At 55.1% G+C, this 15,033-nt stretch overlaps 2 long non-coding RNA genes across 2 annotated transcripts in view; both read right to left on the reverse strand.

Moving 5' to 3' along the window:
• LOC113601992 (uncharacterized) overlaps positions 1-15,033 on the reverse strand; it is a 98,508-nt gene that overhangs the window by 43,307 nt on the left and 40,168 nt on the right. Inside the window, exon 4 of the long non-coding RNA XR_008298888.1 lies at positions 4,070-4,335. This is a non-coding gene — a long non-coding RNA (uncharacterized LOC113601992). The remainder of the gene's footprint in view (positions 1-4,069; positions 4,336-15,033) is intronic.
• Positions 3,237-4,060, reverse strand: LOC128315837 (uncharacterized). Its single transcript, XR_008298890.1, has 2 exons — positions 3,497-4,060; positions 3,237-3,415 (listed from the first exon to the last, which is right to left on the reverse strand). It is a non-coding gene; the product is annotated as an uncharacterized LOC128315837 (long non-coding RNA).

Genomic DNA, 15,033 nt, shown 5'->3' on the forward strand with positions numbered 1-15,033 from the left:
CTGTGGGGACGCACACCCAGGCCTCGTGACGGTGGAGTCTGCGCACTGAACCAGTGGATCCTACCCGGTGGTGTTCTGCTGAGTGCTGCATAGACTGTGCTGATTCCCACAGTGTAAATGCTCCCATCAACGTCAGGGTCAGGCTGACAGAGCGACGTCACTGAAGCCGGAGCTTGGAAAAGCAGAACATCTAGGAAGAGCCCGCCCCCCACGCCACCCCGTAAGACGCGGACGCGGCCCGGGACATGGAACCTTCCGACCCCGGGCTGACCGCATAGCTGTCCCCCTCTCCCGTCTTGAAGTAGGAACCCGGACAAAGAGCTGAGCTGACACACGACGTCCCAAACACGCTTCCGTTTTCCCGCGGTGCCCTGACTGGTCCCTGGCCGCGGTCCAGGACGCATTATACAAATCACCTAGTCCGGAGCCGGGAGGGGCCGCCAAGGGCCTCCGGTGCCAGTTCCTGCTCTGGATAAACGCCTTGCCCCTCACGGCCAGTGTCGGTGTCGTGGTTTAGGGGTCCAAACGAGCACGACCCAGGGTGTGGATGTCTGCCTGGGTCAGCACAGGGCACGGACACCCGGAAAGAGCAAGTCAGAGAAGAAAGCGTGGAAATGCGGCCCAGTGGCCAGGAGCGTGGGCTCTGGCATCACAGACACCGGGCCAGGGTTGGGCCAGGGTTCCTGACCGCACCTGGCAGGGGTCGTGAGAGCTCGGGCGATTTACCTGGGCCTCCTACACCTCGTGTCCTCGTCTATAAAATGAAGATACTGATAATATCGTCCCCACAGAGTTATGAGAAATCCATACGTTAATGTATATAAAGCTCTTAGCACAGCGCCTGACATATAAAAATGCTCCATGGAAAATAGCTCTTGTTGGCGAGGACGCGGAGAAAGGGGGACCCTCGTGCACTGTAGGTGGGAATGCAAGCTGGTGCAGCCACTCTGGAAAACAGTATGGAGGTTCCTCAAAAAACTAAAAATAGAACTACCCTATGACCCAGCAATGGCACTGCTAGGCATTTATCCACAGGATACAGGTGTGCTGTTTCGAAGGGACACATGCACCCCGACTATCGACAATAGCCAAAGTATGGAAAGAGCCCAAGTGTCCACCGATGGATGAATGGATAAAGAAGAGGTGGTATATATACACCATGGAGTATTACTCGGCAATCAAAAAGAAGGAAATCCTGCCATTTGCAACTACGCGAATGGAACTGGAGGGGATTATGCTAAGTGAAATTAGTCAGAGAAAGACGAATATCACAGGACTTCGCTCATATGTGGACTTTAAGAAACAAATGAACAAAGAAAGAAAAGAGGCAAAGCAAACTACAGAGCACACACGGCTGGTCACGAGGGGCGGGGTGTGGAGACATAGATGCTGGGGATGAAGGAGGGCCCTCGTGATGAAACAAAGAGCAGCTCTGTGCGTGATGAGCTCCTGCTCTAGGAAATGCTGAGGCCCAGGTGCCAAGAGTATGAGACACGGCCACTGTGCAGTGAGAGCAGGACGGGTGTTGGGGCAGCAAAATCAACAGTAGGCGTTTTGGGCAAACACCCTGATCTGAGCTCTGTGTTCTAGAAGGAAGGCCCAGGGACGCTAGAAGAGTGTATTAGACCAGAGAGGAGGAGATCCACTAAACGCAAACGAGTGACGGCAGAGGCGTGCACCAGGGGCGGACGGGGGCCCGCAGGGGGCGCACGAGCCCGGCGGTGCTAACGGTGAGGGCGGTCAGCGGGATTCCAGTCTCTGGTGTGGCAGCCAGCGTGGCGGGAGGCCGGTGGGGGGCACACAAAGGCGGAGGAGAAAAGAACATGGTAGGTGGGGTGGGCGGGGATGTGGGCCCGGAACTCTGGAAGCCCCCGGTTCCCATCTCCCGCGGCCGGCTTCCGTGGCTTCCCCGCGGGAGTCAGGCTTTCACCAGAACTGATCTAAATCTCAACAGAGACCGAGTCCTGAAAAACTAGCAGAAGGATATAAGGGTCTTTGTGTGAGTAGCTAAGGAGGGGACCGCGGCAGCTCCTGGCCAGATAGAAAACGGCCACGGAGAAATTAAAAGGCAGGAGCGTTCCAGACGCAGGCAGAACCCTCACGACGGCAGTCAACAGCGCAGGCAGGCGAAGGCATTCGGAGAGCGAGGTTCCATCCTGGGATGTGATTTTTCCCATAAAATAAAGTAGTTTTCCATTACTGTGCATATGAGAAGATTGTGAAAATGGCCAGAACTGGAAAGATGGAGAAAACTGTAAAACCGTTTCGGACAAACATTGTAGCTCTTAACGTCTTAGAGTTTTTCTTGCCTCCCGGGCTGTTTCTACGACGGGTACTGCCTCACTGTGGCAACAGCCCTCTCTGTACGGTCGACTGTGTGCGCACGTGAGACCGTCACGCCTGCTTTTTCACGTGTAAACCGTGAAACTACGAGGAAAGCATGTTGCGACAATAATCAGGATAATCCGTGCGACAGAAAAACTAGCCTTAACATGGGCCATTTCAATACAGAAGAACTTATCAAACTACAAGAGGTAAGCATCAAAAACACGATGGGTGAGGGGAAGCTGAGCGACAAATAGTTTGAGACAAGCATCCCACCCCGTCCCTTACCCTCTCCCTTGTGCTAAGATTGCTGCTGGATTAAAATATGCTTTTAAATCCAATACAAAGACTAAAGCAAATATAACTGAGTATTCATCCAACTTCTGGAGGGAAGGGACTATTTCTTTCCTAAACTGAGACTCGGTAGAATAAATCAAATGTAAGCTACAAACGATGAATACCCTCCCTCCTTTGAGAACTCAACCAGATCAAGAGGAAAATCACTCAGCCCTTCACGAAAAAAATGGTAACGAGTATCAACAGTCAAAAGAGAAATACGGCCACTGAACAAATGGAAAATGGTGGGACTCCAGGAATAATCAAAGAAATGTAAATTAAACGTAACGTAACCCTACTTTTTTTTAAGCCCATGAGATTAACAAGCTTTAAAGACTGTGCTCAGTAAGCCATCGGGAGAGGCTGGTTAGGCTGTGGTAAGAACCAGTCACAAAAAGGCAGTGGCTGAAAACACGGCTGATAAACTCTGTATGTAAACGGCCAGATGGGAAATACGTGAGGCTTTGTGACCCACAGGGTCTCTGTTACAACTATTCAACTCTGTCATTGCAGCAAAACAGCAGCCACAGATAACCCATGAACGAGCGGGCAAGCTGTGACCCAGGCAAACCTCATTTATTATTATTATTATTTTTTCAACGTTTATTTATTTTTGGGACAGAGAGAGACAGAGCATGAATGGGGGAGGGGCAGAGAGAGAGGGAGACACAGAATCGGAAACAGGCTCCAGGCTCTGAGCCATCAGCCCAGAGCCCGACGCGGGGCTCGAACTCCCGGACCGCGAGATCGTGACCTGGCTGAAAGGCTCCAGGCTCTGAGCCATCAGCCCAGAGCCCGACGCGGGGCTCGAACTCCCGGACCGCGAGATCGTGACCTGGCTGAAGTCGGACGCTTAACCGACTGCGCCACCCAGGCGCCCCAAGGCAAACCTCATTTAAAGAACAGGTAGCGAGCCAGATTTGGACTGCAGGCCGTGGCTTACCAACCTCAGGCTCAAAACGGACTTATTTCTCCCTCCTGCTCCATGACTTTGCAGGTGGGCAGGGACATTCTGGTCCCTCCAGCCACTCGGGGGTCTGAGCCTATGGGGGGGCTCCAAATTCACTTCTGCTTCTGTAATTACTTCAGCGGGGGATTCTAGAAAGTCACACACAGGCTATTCAATGCCCCAACCCAGGAACGACGTACTCACTCCCGCTCACGGGCCAGAACTAGCTGTCGGGTCCTGCCCCACGACCAGGGGGCCAGGAAGGTCAGGTCTGCGCCCCACCAGAGCTGGTCACCTGTCAGCTGCACTAACCATTGCCTCCCCTGGTGCTAGTGAGGACACGGGGAGAGGCAGCCCAGACCCGCTGGGGGCGGTGGGGGGGGGGGGGGGGTTGCTGATGCAGGAAATGAAAAGACAGGACAGACGGTCACACTGGAGCCACAGGGAGATGACAAGTACCTTCGCAGCGTCTGGGCACTGGCGCTCCGTGTCAGCCAGGCCGTGGCCACACGTGACAAAGCCTCGTGCTGCGGACGTCAGAGGGAGACAGCAGCAGGCGCCCGGGTCTTCGGGGAGTGCATCTTCCAGTTCTCGCGTCCATTCCCACAGTTGGGGGTCTCCCGTCACACGTGGAATGAATTTTCCAAAGCTCCCCTCTGCCGTCCGCGAGGCATCCAGGTTGCTGCGGTCTCTGTCGAATAGGACATTGGCGTCGAGTTCTCCCTCTGCAATGAAATGTAGATTTTTTCCCATTTAGAGTCGGGCCCCTCGTTTCCAAATGCTGAATAGGATGGCACTTTAAAAAGAATTCCAGATGGTTAAATTAGGAGACTGACAGTTAAGGGGGGGGCGGGGAAGAGCAGCCCAAGATTACTCACAGATCCCGAGGCCTTTTAATTTGGCTATGAATGAAAAATGCGTTTCTATTTAAGTGGAACTTAAGTGCAACTTGTCATACTTGGTTCTGAAACCACTGTTGGGCATTTTATGGGCCCTGGCTGTGTCTAGAAAGGTTCTTCTGACAAATCCAAATTCTCCACCCCAAGATAAAGGTATCACAAGCTTCCTGGGAGTGAAGAGGAAACACGGCAGAGGGTAAGACTGGGCCCTGGACGGAGCCGGAGACAGATACTGATGGGGGGTCCCATTCAGGGGATGGAGTTCCCGGGTCTGTTCTTCATGTTGAAGAGCTTCATGTTCTGAGCTTCATGTTGACACAAGGCCACATCTGAGGGAAACTATAACGCAAAACATCAAGGCCTGTGGCTCAGACGCAGAAATAAAGATGAAGCACGGGTTCAGAGGAAACTTAGTATTTATTTAATGTTTTCCCTTATATAACAAGAAGGCTGGAGGTAGATGGTTTGGTGACACTGATCCAGCAGATTTAAGATCCGAGGGCTAAAAGTCTCAGATGTTCTTGGCCATTCCTTATGAACCCAAAATAACTGCTGCAACCCCAGCCATCACATCTACATTCCAGGCCAAAAAAAAAAAAAAAAAAAAAAAAAAGCACAGCAGCTGAATCTGTTCCTCGGTGGACAGGAGAGATCTTCACAGAGAACAAAATGAAGGGTGGCCAATGTGACTGATTGATGAACCACTCCACTGTCCGAGGAGGAAATTGCGTCTTCCTGTATGGCAGGACTAGCGATCACAGCCTGTTGTTTCCCGTCTTTTCCTAGGGTGAGGTTTTATTGCGTTTACGCCCTACGGCAGGTATCGTGTGCTCCCTGGAAGCAGTGACACAGACAGAGGCCGGGGCAGTGAAGGGCACGTCTGGAGGTCGTGAGACCCAGTTCTGGTGAGCAGGTCAAGGGCGACATCAGGAACAGAGCTTTGTCGGCCGGTCTGCTGTGCTGCTCTCGCAGGCAGGCCCCTCACCCCAGGTACAGGGGATTAACATACGGCCTTGGGAGAGATGTTCTCTCGCCCCCGCGGGGTTCCCAGGTGGGAAGATGGGGGGCCGAGGCCAGGAAGGAGGTGGCGGGGGGACAGGGGCTGGCCGTTTAATGGGGACCGAGCTTCAGGCTCGCAGGATGAAGCGGTCAGGAGACGAGGCTCGACAGTGAGGGCATGTTCCCGTTAAGCGAGATGTGAACGTACGTGATTCTTTTCACAGAACTGAGTGGGGTCCTGTCGTGGACAGCTGGGAGGGTCCTGACTCCAGAAGGAACGAGGGGGAAGGGGAGGAGGAGGCCTGCCGTAGAGACGGCAGGCGGGAAGATGACGGGGCACCGAGGCCCCCGCTGCGGCTGCCTGGGCGGGCCCTCCCGGAGGCCAGCCCTGTGACACGAGGGATCACGGAGCACAGAGGGTCTCCGGCCGTGGGGGGCGGCGGGGGGGAGCCTTCCCGAGGCCAGATAATATAAATATTCCCGAGTGTCGTCCATCGGCTTCCGTGATCCGATTTCGCCCAGCTGACCCCGTGAACCCACACGAGAGGCCCCTGGCCGCCGTGGGTCCCGGAGGTGAAGCGTGGGGACCGGGCACCGACCGCGACTCGACCTCGCGAGGCTGTCACGGACACGGGCTCCGTGGGCACGGACCCCACGGGGTAACAGCGGAGGCAGCCCCAGGGCCACCTCCTCATCCCCCGGACCGGTGCCCCTCGCGTCCCGAGATGCCAACAGGGGTTCTGTCTTGCTCCCTGTGGTTGTGGCAAACTCGCCTGTCCCCTCCTGCTGGTGTTGGGGAGCCCTGCCCTGCGGCTTGACCCCCACGGCCACCACGAGGCCGACCTGCCACCGGGCAGGCCCGCCCGAGCCCCTCTGCAAGTGGTGGCCTGCCGAATACTCACAAGGACCCAGTAAGGGCTGGCCTGGTGTGACAGTGGCACCCGGACAGGCTAAGTGCGGGATCGAGCCCCGAGGTGGGATGGGGGTGGGGGGGCGTCACAGCTGGGGCGGGTGCCTGTGTCCTTCCGCACCGGGCTTCCGGAGCCCCCACCTGCAGAACCCCGCCAGGGGGACCACAGCGGAAGGCCCCCGCTCTCTGCCCCTGTCACTATCTGTCACTACCTGTGCAGACACGCTCGTCACCCTTCTGCTCCCTGACGACTGCCCTTTGCCTCGATGTCCTCATTCCTGCTGTCACCCTCTGAGTCCCCCACTGGTGGTCCGCGGACCGGCAGCTCCAGACGTCACCTGGAGCTGGTGACAAACACAGGACGTGGGGCCCAGACGCACGGAGTCGGGATCTGTGTGTTAGCAGGACCCCCGGTGCCGCTGCATCGTCCCTGCGAACCGGCTTCCCCACCGCCTGTGTCTACAGCCCCCTGTCCCCACCACCCGGTGAGACGGAGAGGTTAAGCCGGCTCAGACCAAACAGAGCGGTGCGGGGATGCGAGCGGGTGCTTCCGTCCACAGTCCTGGGCCGGTAGCCTCACCGGGGAAGATCGGAGGTAGGTCACTCTACCAAGCGGACGTACCCGCCAAGGTCACCAGCTACACGACACGGCCGGGACCCACACGGGGCGTGCTTAGCGCCATGAGCCGTGCAGTGCAAACCAGAGCGACAGGGGACAGCACCACCCACCCGTTAGACTGGCTACAATTCAGAAACTGACCACAGCAAGTGTTGGTGAGGGTGTAGGGGAGACGAACTCCCCTGACCTGCAGGGGCGGGGGTGGCGGGAGGGGGTGCACACTGACACAAGCACCGTGAGGGACCTCCACTCCCAGCTGCGCACCCAGGGTGAACACAGACCTGTGTCTCCGCAAACATCTGCATCTGCGGGCGCCTGGGGGGTCGGTCAGTTAAGCGACGGAGTCTTGACTTCCGCTCGGGTCGTGATCTCACGGTTCGTGAGTTTGAGCCCCGTGTCGCGCTCTGTGCTGACGGCTGGGAGCCCGCTTGGGGTTCTCTCTCTTCCTCTCTCTCTGCCCCTCCCTGGCTCGAGCATGCTGTCTCTCTCTCTCTCTCCCTCCCTATCAAAATAAATAAATAAACTCAAACAATAACCTGCACCCGCATGTTCGTACCGTCTTCGCCTGTAACAGTCCAAAGCTAGAAACAGCCCAATGTCCACAGCAGGTGAGTGAACAAATCTGGCCTATGTGAACGGGGCAGGGTGCCCGGCAAGGACACAGACTGGGCTAGAGATTCACACGGGGACGGGTGATTCCCGCAGACGGTGGTCTGTGTGAACGAGGCCCCCCGAAGAGGGGCACGCTACGACCTCCTTCAGAAAATACTCTCGGCCGTGCGAACCACGAGTGACGGAAGGCAGGGCAGGGGAGGGAGGCCCTGGGGAGCCGGTGGCACGAGACACGCGGGCCCCAAATGCATCGAGTTGTGCACTCTCAGTCCACCCAGGCCGTGACGCTCAGTCACTCCCACCCCCACAGCGAACAAAAGCCGCCCAGCGCAAACACGCGGCACCCCAGTGCGCAACTCACGCGTTCCCTTTTCCCTCCTCCCGCGGCGGCTGACCGCAGGTGGCCGTGAAGCCCCCGCCGGCCTCCGTTCCTGGATGACGCTCGGGGAAGGTGTGGAGCCTCCGGGCGGGACGAGCACCCCGCGCGAGCCCTGTGGCCGCAAGCAGCTGAGATCTAGGGCCCACTTATCTCCGCAGCGAACCCGGACCCCCCGACCGGTGATGACGCCCAAACCCAGCATGCTGTCCGAAGTGTCACGGAAACAGGCCACTGACCGTCCACAGTGCGCTCCGTGACACAGGGTAGAGCCCTGCAGTGTGAAGGTCCGTCCATGGCATCCACGGAGCAGACACGGGGCCGCCAAAGACCCCGTCGAACCCATCACAACGTCTGTGGTGACGAGGAGAGCGGGAACGTTAGCGGGAGGTGGGGGTTCCCCGCGTGCCGCAGCCACGGGGTCCTCTCCATTCTTAGAGTGGTCACAGACCCTCTGAGGTCACACGCACACCCTTCGATGGCACCATCCTGCCTTCCAGATGCTTCAGACCAGACTTTCTCTGCTAACACGGGGATTCCCGGGAACAAGCATCAAGGTGGATGGTTCGAGAGAAGCGGGGCCAAGGCAGTGCTTCCGACGACGGACGTCCCCGACAGGAGACCAGCCAGACGGACGTCCCCGACAGGAGACCAGCCTGGGAAGAAGGGAAGCTTGGTTTGAAAGGGCATTTCAGGAAGGAACCGGATGCTGTCACTCAGCAAGGGAGGCCAGAACGCGGGTCCAGGCCAGGGCCTAGCTCAGGAGGAGTCAGAGCCACCTCCTCGTCCCAGAGCCCTCGGAGACAGGAGCCTCAACGTCCCCTCCAGAGCAGGCAGCAGTCACCGTACACGGTGATGGGACGAGAAGGTGCTGTTGGCACAGAGCATCCCACCCGCAGCCCGTCAGCAGACCCCCAGCTCCTCCCGCAATCGGCCCTTGGGGCAGGCTGTGTATAGGACGTTTCTGTGCTCGAGTTTCGTCTGTAAACTTTAAAACATGGTCATTCTTGGGGCGCCTGGGTGGCTTCGTCGCGTTAAGTGACCAAATCCTGATTTGGGCTCAGGCCATGGTCTCGTGAGTTCGTGAGTTCGAGCCCTGCATCGGGCTCTGTGCTGACAACAGGGTCTCCTTGGGATTCTACCAATAAATAAATAAACTAACTGTAAATGTTTTTTATTCTCAAGGTAGTTAGCATACAGTGTCGTCCTGGCTTCAAGAGCAGAATCGGTGACTTATCCCTTCCATGTAACACCCAGTGCTCATCCCAACAGGTACCCTCCTCAGTGCCCATCACCTGACTAGCCCATCCCCCTTCCCAGAACCCCTTCAGTAACCCTCAGTTTGTTCTCCGTATTTATGAGTCTCTTCTGTTTGGTCCCCTTCCCTGTTTTTATTTTATTTTTGTTTTCCTTCCCTTACGTTCATCTTTTTTGTCTCTCAAAGTCCTCAAATGACTGAACTCGTACAATTTTTGTCTTTCTCTGACTAATTTCGCTTAGCATACTACCCTCCAGTTCCATCCACGTGGTTGCAAATGGCAAGATTTCATTCTTTTTGACTGCCGAGTAATACTCCATTGTATATACATACTACATCTTCTTTATCCATTCATCCATCGATGGACATTTGGGCTCTTTCCATACTTTGGCTATTGTCGATAGTGCTGCTATAAACACGGGGGTGCATGTGTCGCTTCAAAACAGCACACCTGTATCCCGTGGATAAATGCCTAGTAGTGCGACTGCTGGGTCGTAGGGTAGTTCTATTTTTAGTTTTTTGAGGAACCTCCATGCTGTTTTCCAGAGCAGCTGCACCAGCTTGCATTCCCACCAACAATGCAAAAGAGATCCTCTTTCTCTACGTCCTTGCCAACATCTGTGGTTGACTGAGTTGTTAACGTTCGCCATTCTGACAGGGTCGTGAGGCGGTATCTCGTTGTGGTTTTGACTTGTATTTCCCTGATGATGAGTGAAGTTGAGCATTTTTTCATGGGTCGGTTGGCCATCTGGATGTCTTCCTTGGAGAAGTGTCTATTCATGTCTTTCGCCCATTTCTTCACTGGATTATTTGGTTTTTTTGGATGTTGAGTTTGTAAGTTCTTTATCGATGTTGGATACTAACCCTTTATCCGATATGTCGTTTGCAAATATCTTCTCTCGTCCCATTGAAAAAAATAAAATAAAACATGATCATTCTTGCAAGCAAGCTTCATCTGTCCTTCACTGTGACAACGACGGCAAGGACGGCCCAGACATCCTCATGGCTGGGCGGCCACAGACAGCTCGCACGTACACCTCGGCCCCACCCGTAGGACCGGAGCGTGCCTCGGCCTGCTCGGGGCCACGGCGGTTCTGGGCAGCAGTGATGTGCTGTGAGGAGGGCCACAGCCCTGAGACGGGGGAGCCCTGCTGTGGGGGCTGTGGGAGAGACAGGAACAGGAGCCCTTAGGAAGGTCTCGTTCATACGGAGGAGGCCGCGGGTCCCACCGCGTTCAAGGCGACGAGCTGTTGGTGTCAGTTCCCCAGGGCTGTGCTGCCCTCGGTCCCGCCCGGGACATCCCGCAGGTGAGTCGGCTCACACCTACTGGAATTCACATCTTCCCCCAGGTCTCGGCCTCTGGGAGCCTCCGGCGGCTGGGCCGCAGAGGGAAGTCACAACACGCTCCCCTGCAGGCTCCCTGCACTTCTGCCCCCGACCCGGACACAGCCCAAGGACCGTGGCCCCGAGTCTCTGTCTGAGCTCAGGGTGAAGGAGCGTGAGGACGCAGCACCCGCGTCCTCCCGGGAGGGAGGACAAGGCCGGGCCGCGGGGCCACGGTGACCCCGTGCTGCCCGGGGCTTACCTCCGCACCCTGGGTCTGCGCTGCCCTATTTTAAGACAAAGCTCTAATGAGGCTTCACTCTGCCTCGGTCTCCAGACCGCACAATTCCCAGGCTCTCAGATAAGAGAGTCGGGAAAATGTTTGGACAATGAAAGCAGCGAGATCATTAAGGGGAACAAATTCTGCAGAAGAAGGCGGCCTTCCCTGGAGACGCACAATTCCTGCTGCGTCCCGACAGCCTGCCTTCCTTCGCCTAACGGCGGCAACCCCTTACCCAAAAACAAAGCAGGAGCAGGGGAAACTTGACCTCAAATCGATTCCAGATCTGGGTAGGGGAGGGGAGAGTGAGGGCAGAAAGCCCAAAGCCACTGGGGGCGCCTGGGTGGCTCAGCTGGGTAAGCGTCCCACTCTTGATTTCGGCTCAGGTCATGATCTCGGGGTTCGTGGGTTCGAGCACCGGGCTGGGCTCTGTGCTGACAGTGTGGAGCCTGCTTGGGATTCTCTCTCCTCTTTCTGCCCCTCCCCTGCTCGCCGTCTCCCTCTCAAAATAAATACACTTAAAAAGAAAGAAACCCAACAGCCCTTAAAAAGCACAATAGAGGGGCGCCTGGGTGGGTCAGTCAGTTAAAGCATCCGACTTCAGCTCAGGTCATGATCTCACAGTCCGTGAGTTTGAGCCCTGCATTGGGCTCTGTGCTGACAGTTCAGACCCTGGAGCCTGCTTCAGATTCTGTGCGTCCCTCTCTCTCTCTCTCTCTGTCTCAAAAATAAACATTAAAAAAAACCCACAACAGACAGAGAATACAGTCACAGTGTGCCAATACCATAAGGACAGTCCTGCGACTGGATTCTGTGTGCACACAGACCACAGCTCGGACAAAACGTCAACAACCAAGAACAGCTGATTCGTTATATGGTTGGAGCATGGCTTAACTTTTTTTCAGTCTGGTTTCCATCAATGCTGCTCGCACCACAAATAATTTCTAAAATGCCATTAAGGTGCCTTGGTGACAAGGGGACGCCAATTATGAATTCCTGCACCTCCCAAACGAGGCTGAGCCAGGGGCGCCGAGCCCCGGCCTGCGGAACGGAGCCTTGCACTCGATTTGTTTATTTTGCCTGGAAAAAAAGGAAGGTTTGACTTAAAGAGACGAGACATTTTTAAGTGAGCATCAATCACATACCTATGTTTTATTCCAAGGGCACAGCCCGTTTATACAGGATTTGCTCACATGGCCTCTGAGCTGCACGTACTCACTGCTGGGCGGCTTTCAGACGCTGACCGACAGCCTCGATGTCCCTAGTGTCACCATCATCACTGCCCTGGGCTGACCTGTGCCTCTGCAGGGCCCTCCCACACGCCCCACTCTGCTACCCAGACAGCTACGCAACAGTGACTGTCACCGGTGCCCCAGCAAAGCGGGCTTGACCGCTGCTCCCCAGGCCCAGTGCCCTGTGTCCTGAGGGGAAGGGCCGGGAGTCCTCACCACTCCCCCGTGTGTAGACCAGTCCCAGTCAGTCCTGACGCTCCGTGCTCTTACCGACGAATGCATGGGGACCCCGGGGTGACGCCCCGTACACAGGGTCCTCCCCCACCCTCCGGTTGACCCACCCCGGGGGCCCATGACTCTGAGAAAGAAGGCACAGGGTTTCCCTCTCTCGATGTTGCTGCACATGTGACGTCTGGAGCTCTGAGCTGGAGGGAGGAGAGTGGAGCCCGCAGGGTTTCGGGAAGAATACGTGTGCCCCGGGATTAGGAGCATGGAAGTCCTCGTCACGTGGCCTTGTTGCCCACGCCAGCTCGAATTCCGTCTGCGTTGGGCCCTGCTTGGTGTCTAGATCTCATCTCTGGCCTCCCTCTGGGCAGGGCAGAGGAACCCAGGTGACAGTGAAAGCAGGCGGGCAAGACACGGCCCTAGAGAAGCTCCTACCCCGTTATCCCCAGCCATCCGCACGACCATCCTGCCCACTCACACGCACGCTCCCGGCACCTCAAGTTCCAACGGCAAGAGACGTGAGACAGGCTGTCTCGCAACACTGACGAGGAAGCGAGATTCTCGGAGGAAAAGGAACTTGCCAAGTAGTATTCGGACAGGCAGAAGCCCATCAGCTGGTATCCGGCCAGAAATCCAAATTCTCGGCAAACTTCTCCCCCGGAGTCACCTCCCCACCACTGCCCCAAGCAGAATCGGTCATCCTTGTTCATTGCCACCCTTACATGCTGTGCCCACCTTTACTGAAAACAGTCCCTATGACGTGGCACGGACACTGGTCCCCACTAGAATGCACACTTTTCTGCTGACGTGTAACTGACACATGACGCCATGTTAGTTTCAGGCATACAAGCTAACCATCCGGTATTTTGTATATACTGTGGAACGATCACCACGGTGTTTGGTCAACACCCATCACCATACGTAGCTACGGAACTTGTTCCCTGCGATGAGAACTTTTTTAAGATCCACTCTCTCAGCAACTTTCAAATACGCAACATAGTATTGTTAACTACGGTCACCATGCTGTATGCTACGTCCCGGGACTCAGTTATCTTATAACTACAAGCTTGTACCTTCTGACCACCTTCACCCATTTCGCCCGTGCCCGCCCCCTGCCTCTGGCCACCGCCAGTCTGTTCTCTGTATCTGTGAGCTTGTATCTACGGTTTGTTTGCTTGTTTTAAATTCCATATTTAGGGTCGGCTTTAGCTCAAGCAGTTACTTCGCATGTGGTTCCTAAATTCCACATCGATTCCACTCATATCTGGGTTTAGTTTTGTTTTTGTGTGGCGTTGTTTTTAGATTCCACCCATGAGTGAGATCATATGGCATCTGTCTCACATAGTCTTCATCCATTCAGCTGTCAGTGGGTGTTCAGGTTCTTTCCATGTCTTGTGTATCGTAAATAATGCTTCTGTGAACATTGGGGGGGGGGCAGATATCTTTTTGAGTTACTATTTTTGCCTTCTTCAGATTAGTACACAACAGGGCAATTGCTGGGTCGTAGGGTAGTTCCATTTCACTTCCTGAGGAGCCTCCACACTGTCTTCCAGAGCGGCTGCACCAGTGTGCATGCCCAGCAACAGTGCAAGAGGGTTCCCTTCTCTCCACATTCTTGCCAACACTTGTTTCTTGTGTTTTTGATTCTAGCCGTTCTGACAAATGGGAGGTGATAACTCTTTGTAGTTCTGACGTGTATTTCTCTGATGATGAGTGGTGTTGGGCGTCTTCTCACGTGTCGGTTGGCCTCTGGATGTCTGCTTTGGAGAAGTGTGTGTTCCAGGCCTCCGTCCATTTTTTAGTTGGATTGTTTGCGGTTTCGTTTTGCTAACGAGTTGTATGAGCTCTTTATGTATTTTGGAGACTAACCCCTTATCAGATACGTGATTTGCAAATATCTTCTCTCATTCCATTAAACTGCCTTTTCGTTTTGTTGATGCAGAAGCTGCTTGGTTTGAGGTGGTCCCACTCAGTTATCTTTGCTTTTGGTGTCAAATCAAGCCAAATCCTCACCAAGACCAATGTCAAGGAGTTCTGCCGCTGATGTTCTCTCCTGAGAGTTTTACGGCTTCAGGTCTCACATCCAAGTCTTTGATCCATTTTTACTTTATTTTTGCGTAGGGTACATGTATGGTGTTTTCTTTCCTTGTGGCATCCTTGTCTGGTTTGGGGATAAAGACAAGGCTGGCGTGGGAAATTACTTTGGAAGAGTTTTCTCTCCTCTTCTATTTTTTGGAAGAGTCTGAGAAGAGTTGGTATTAACTCTTCTGGAGGTAGAGGGGAAAGTCCAAGAGGTCTGGAGCACGAGAAGGATTTGTGGCATCGCTGCAGCCTTTATAGACAAAGGGGCCACAAGTCGGGGGACAGGGGAAGCTTCTAGAAGCTGAGAACTCCAGCGAACAGTCAGCAGGCAAGCAGGACCTCAGTCATACAACCACTCAGGACTGAATTCTGCCAGCAACCCCAAGAGCCTGGGAGTAGACTTGCGTCCAGAACCTCCAGGTCAGAGCGCAGGCCGCAGGCACCGAGATTTCCGCCAGACGAGCGGCTGACCTTGCCTGGGCTTCAAACTATGAGCCCGTCAGATGACGAACGGGGAGGAAGCGTTGCTTCAAGCTGCTAAGTTCGTGCTGATTTGTTACGCAGCCAGGGAAGGCGAATGCAGGGGGCTCGTGGCTGGATTTCGCGGC

Source organism: Acinonyx jubatus, chromosome B3 (assembly GCF_027475565.1).
Source record: "Acinonyx jubatus isolate Ajub_Pintada_27869175 chromosome B3, VMU_Ajub_asm_v1.0, whole genome shotgun sequence".
Taxonomy (NCBI): domain Eukaryota; kingdom Metazoa; phylum Chordata; class Mammalia; order Carnivora; family Felidae; genus Acinonyx; species Acinonyx jubatus.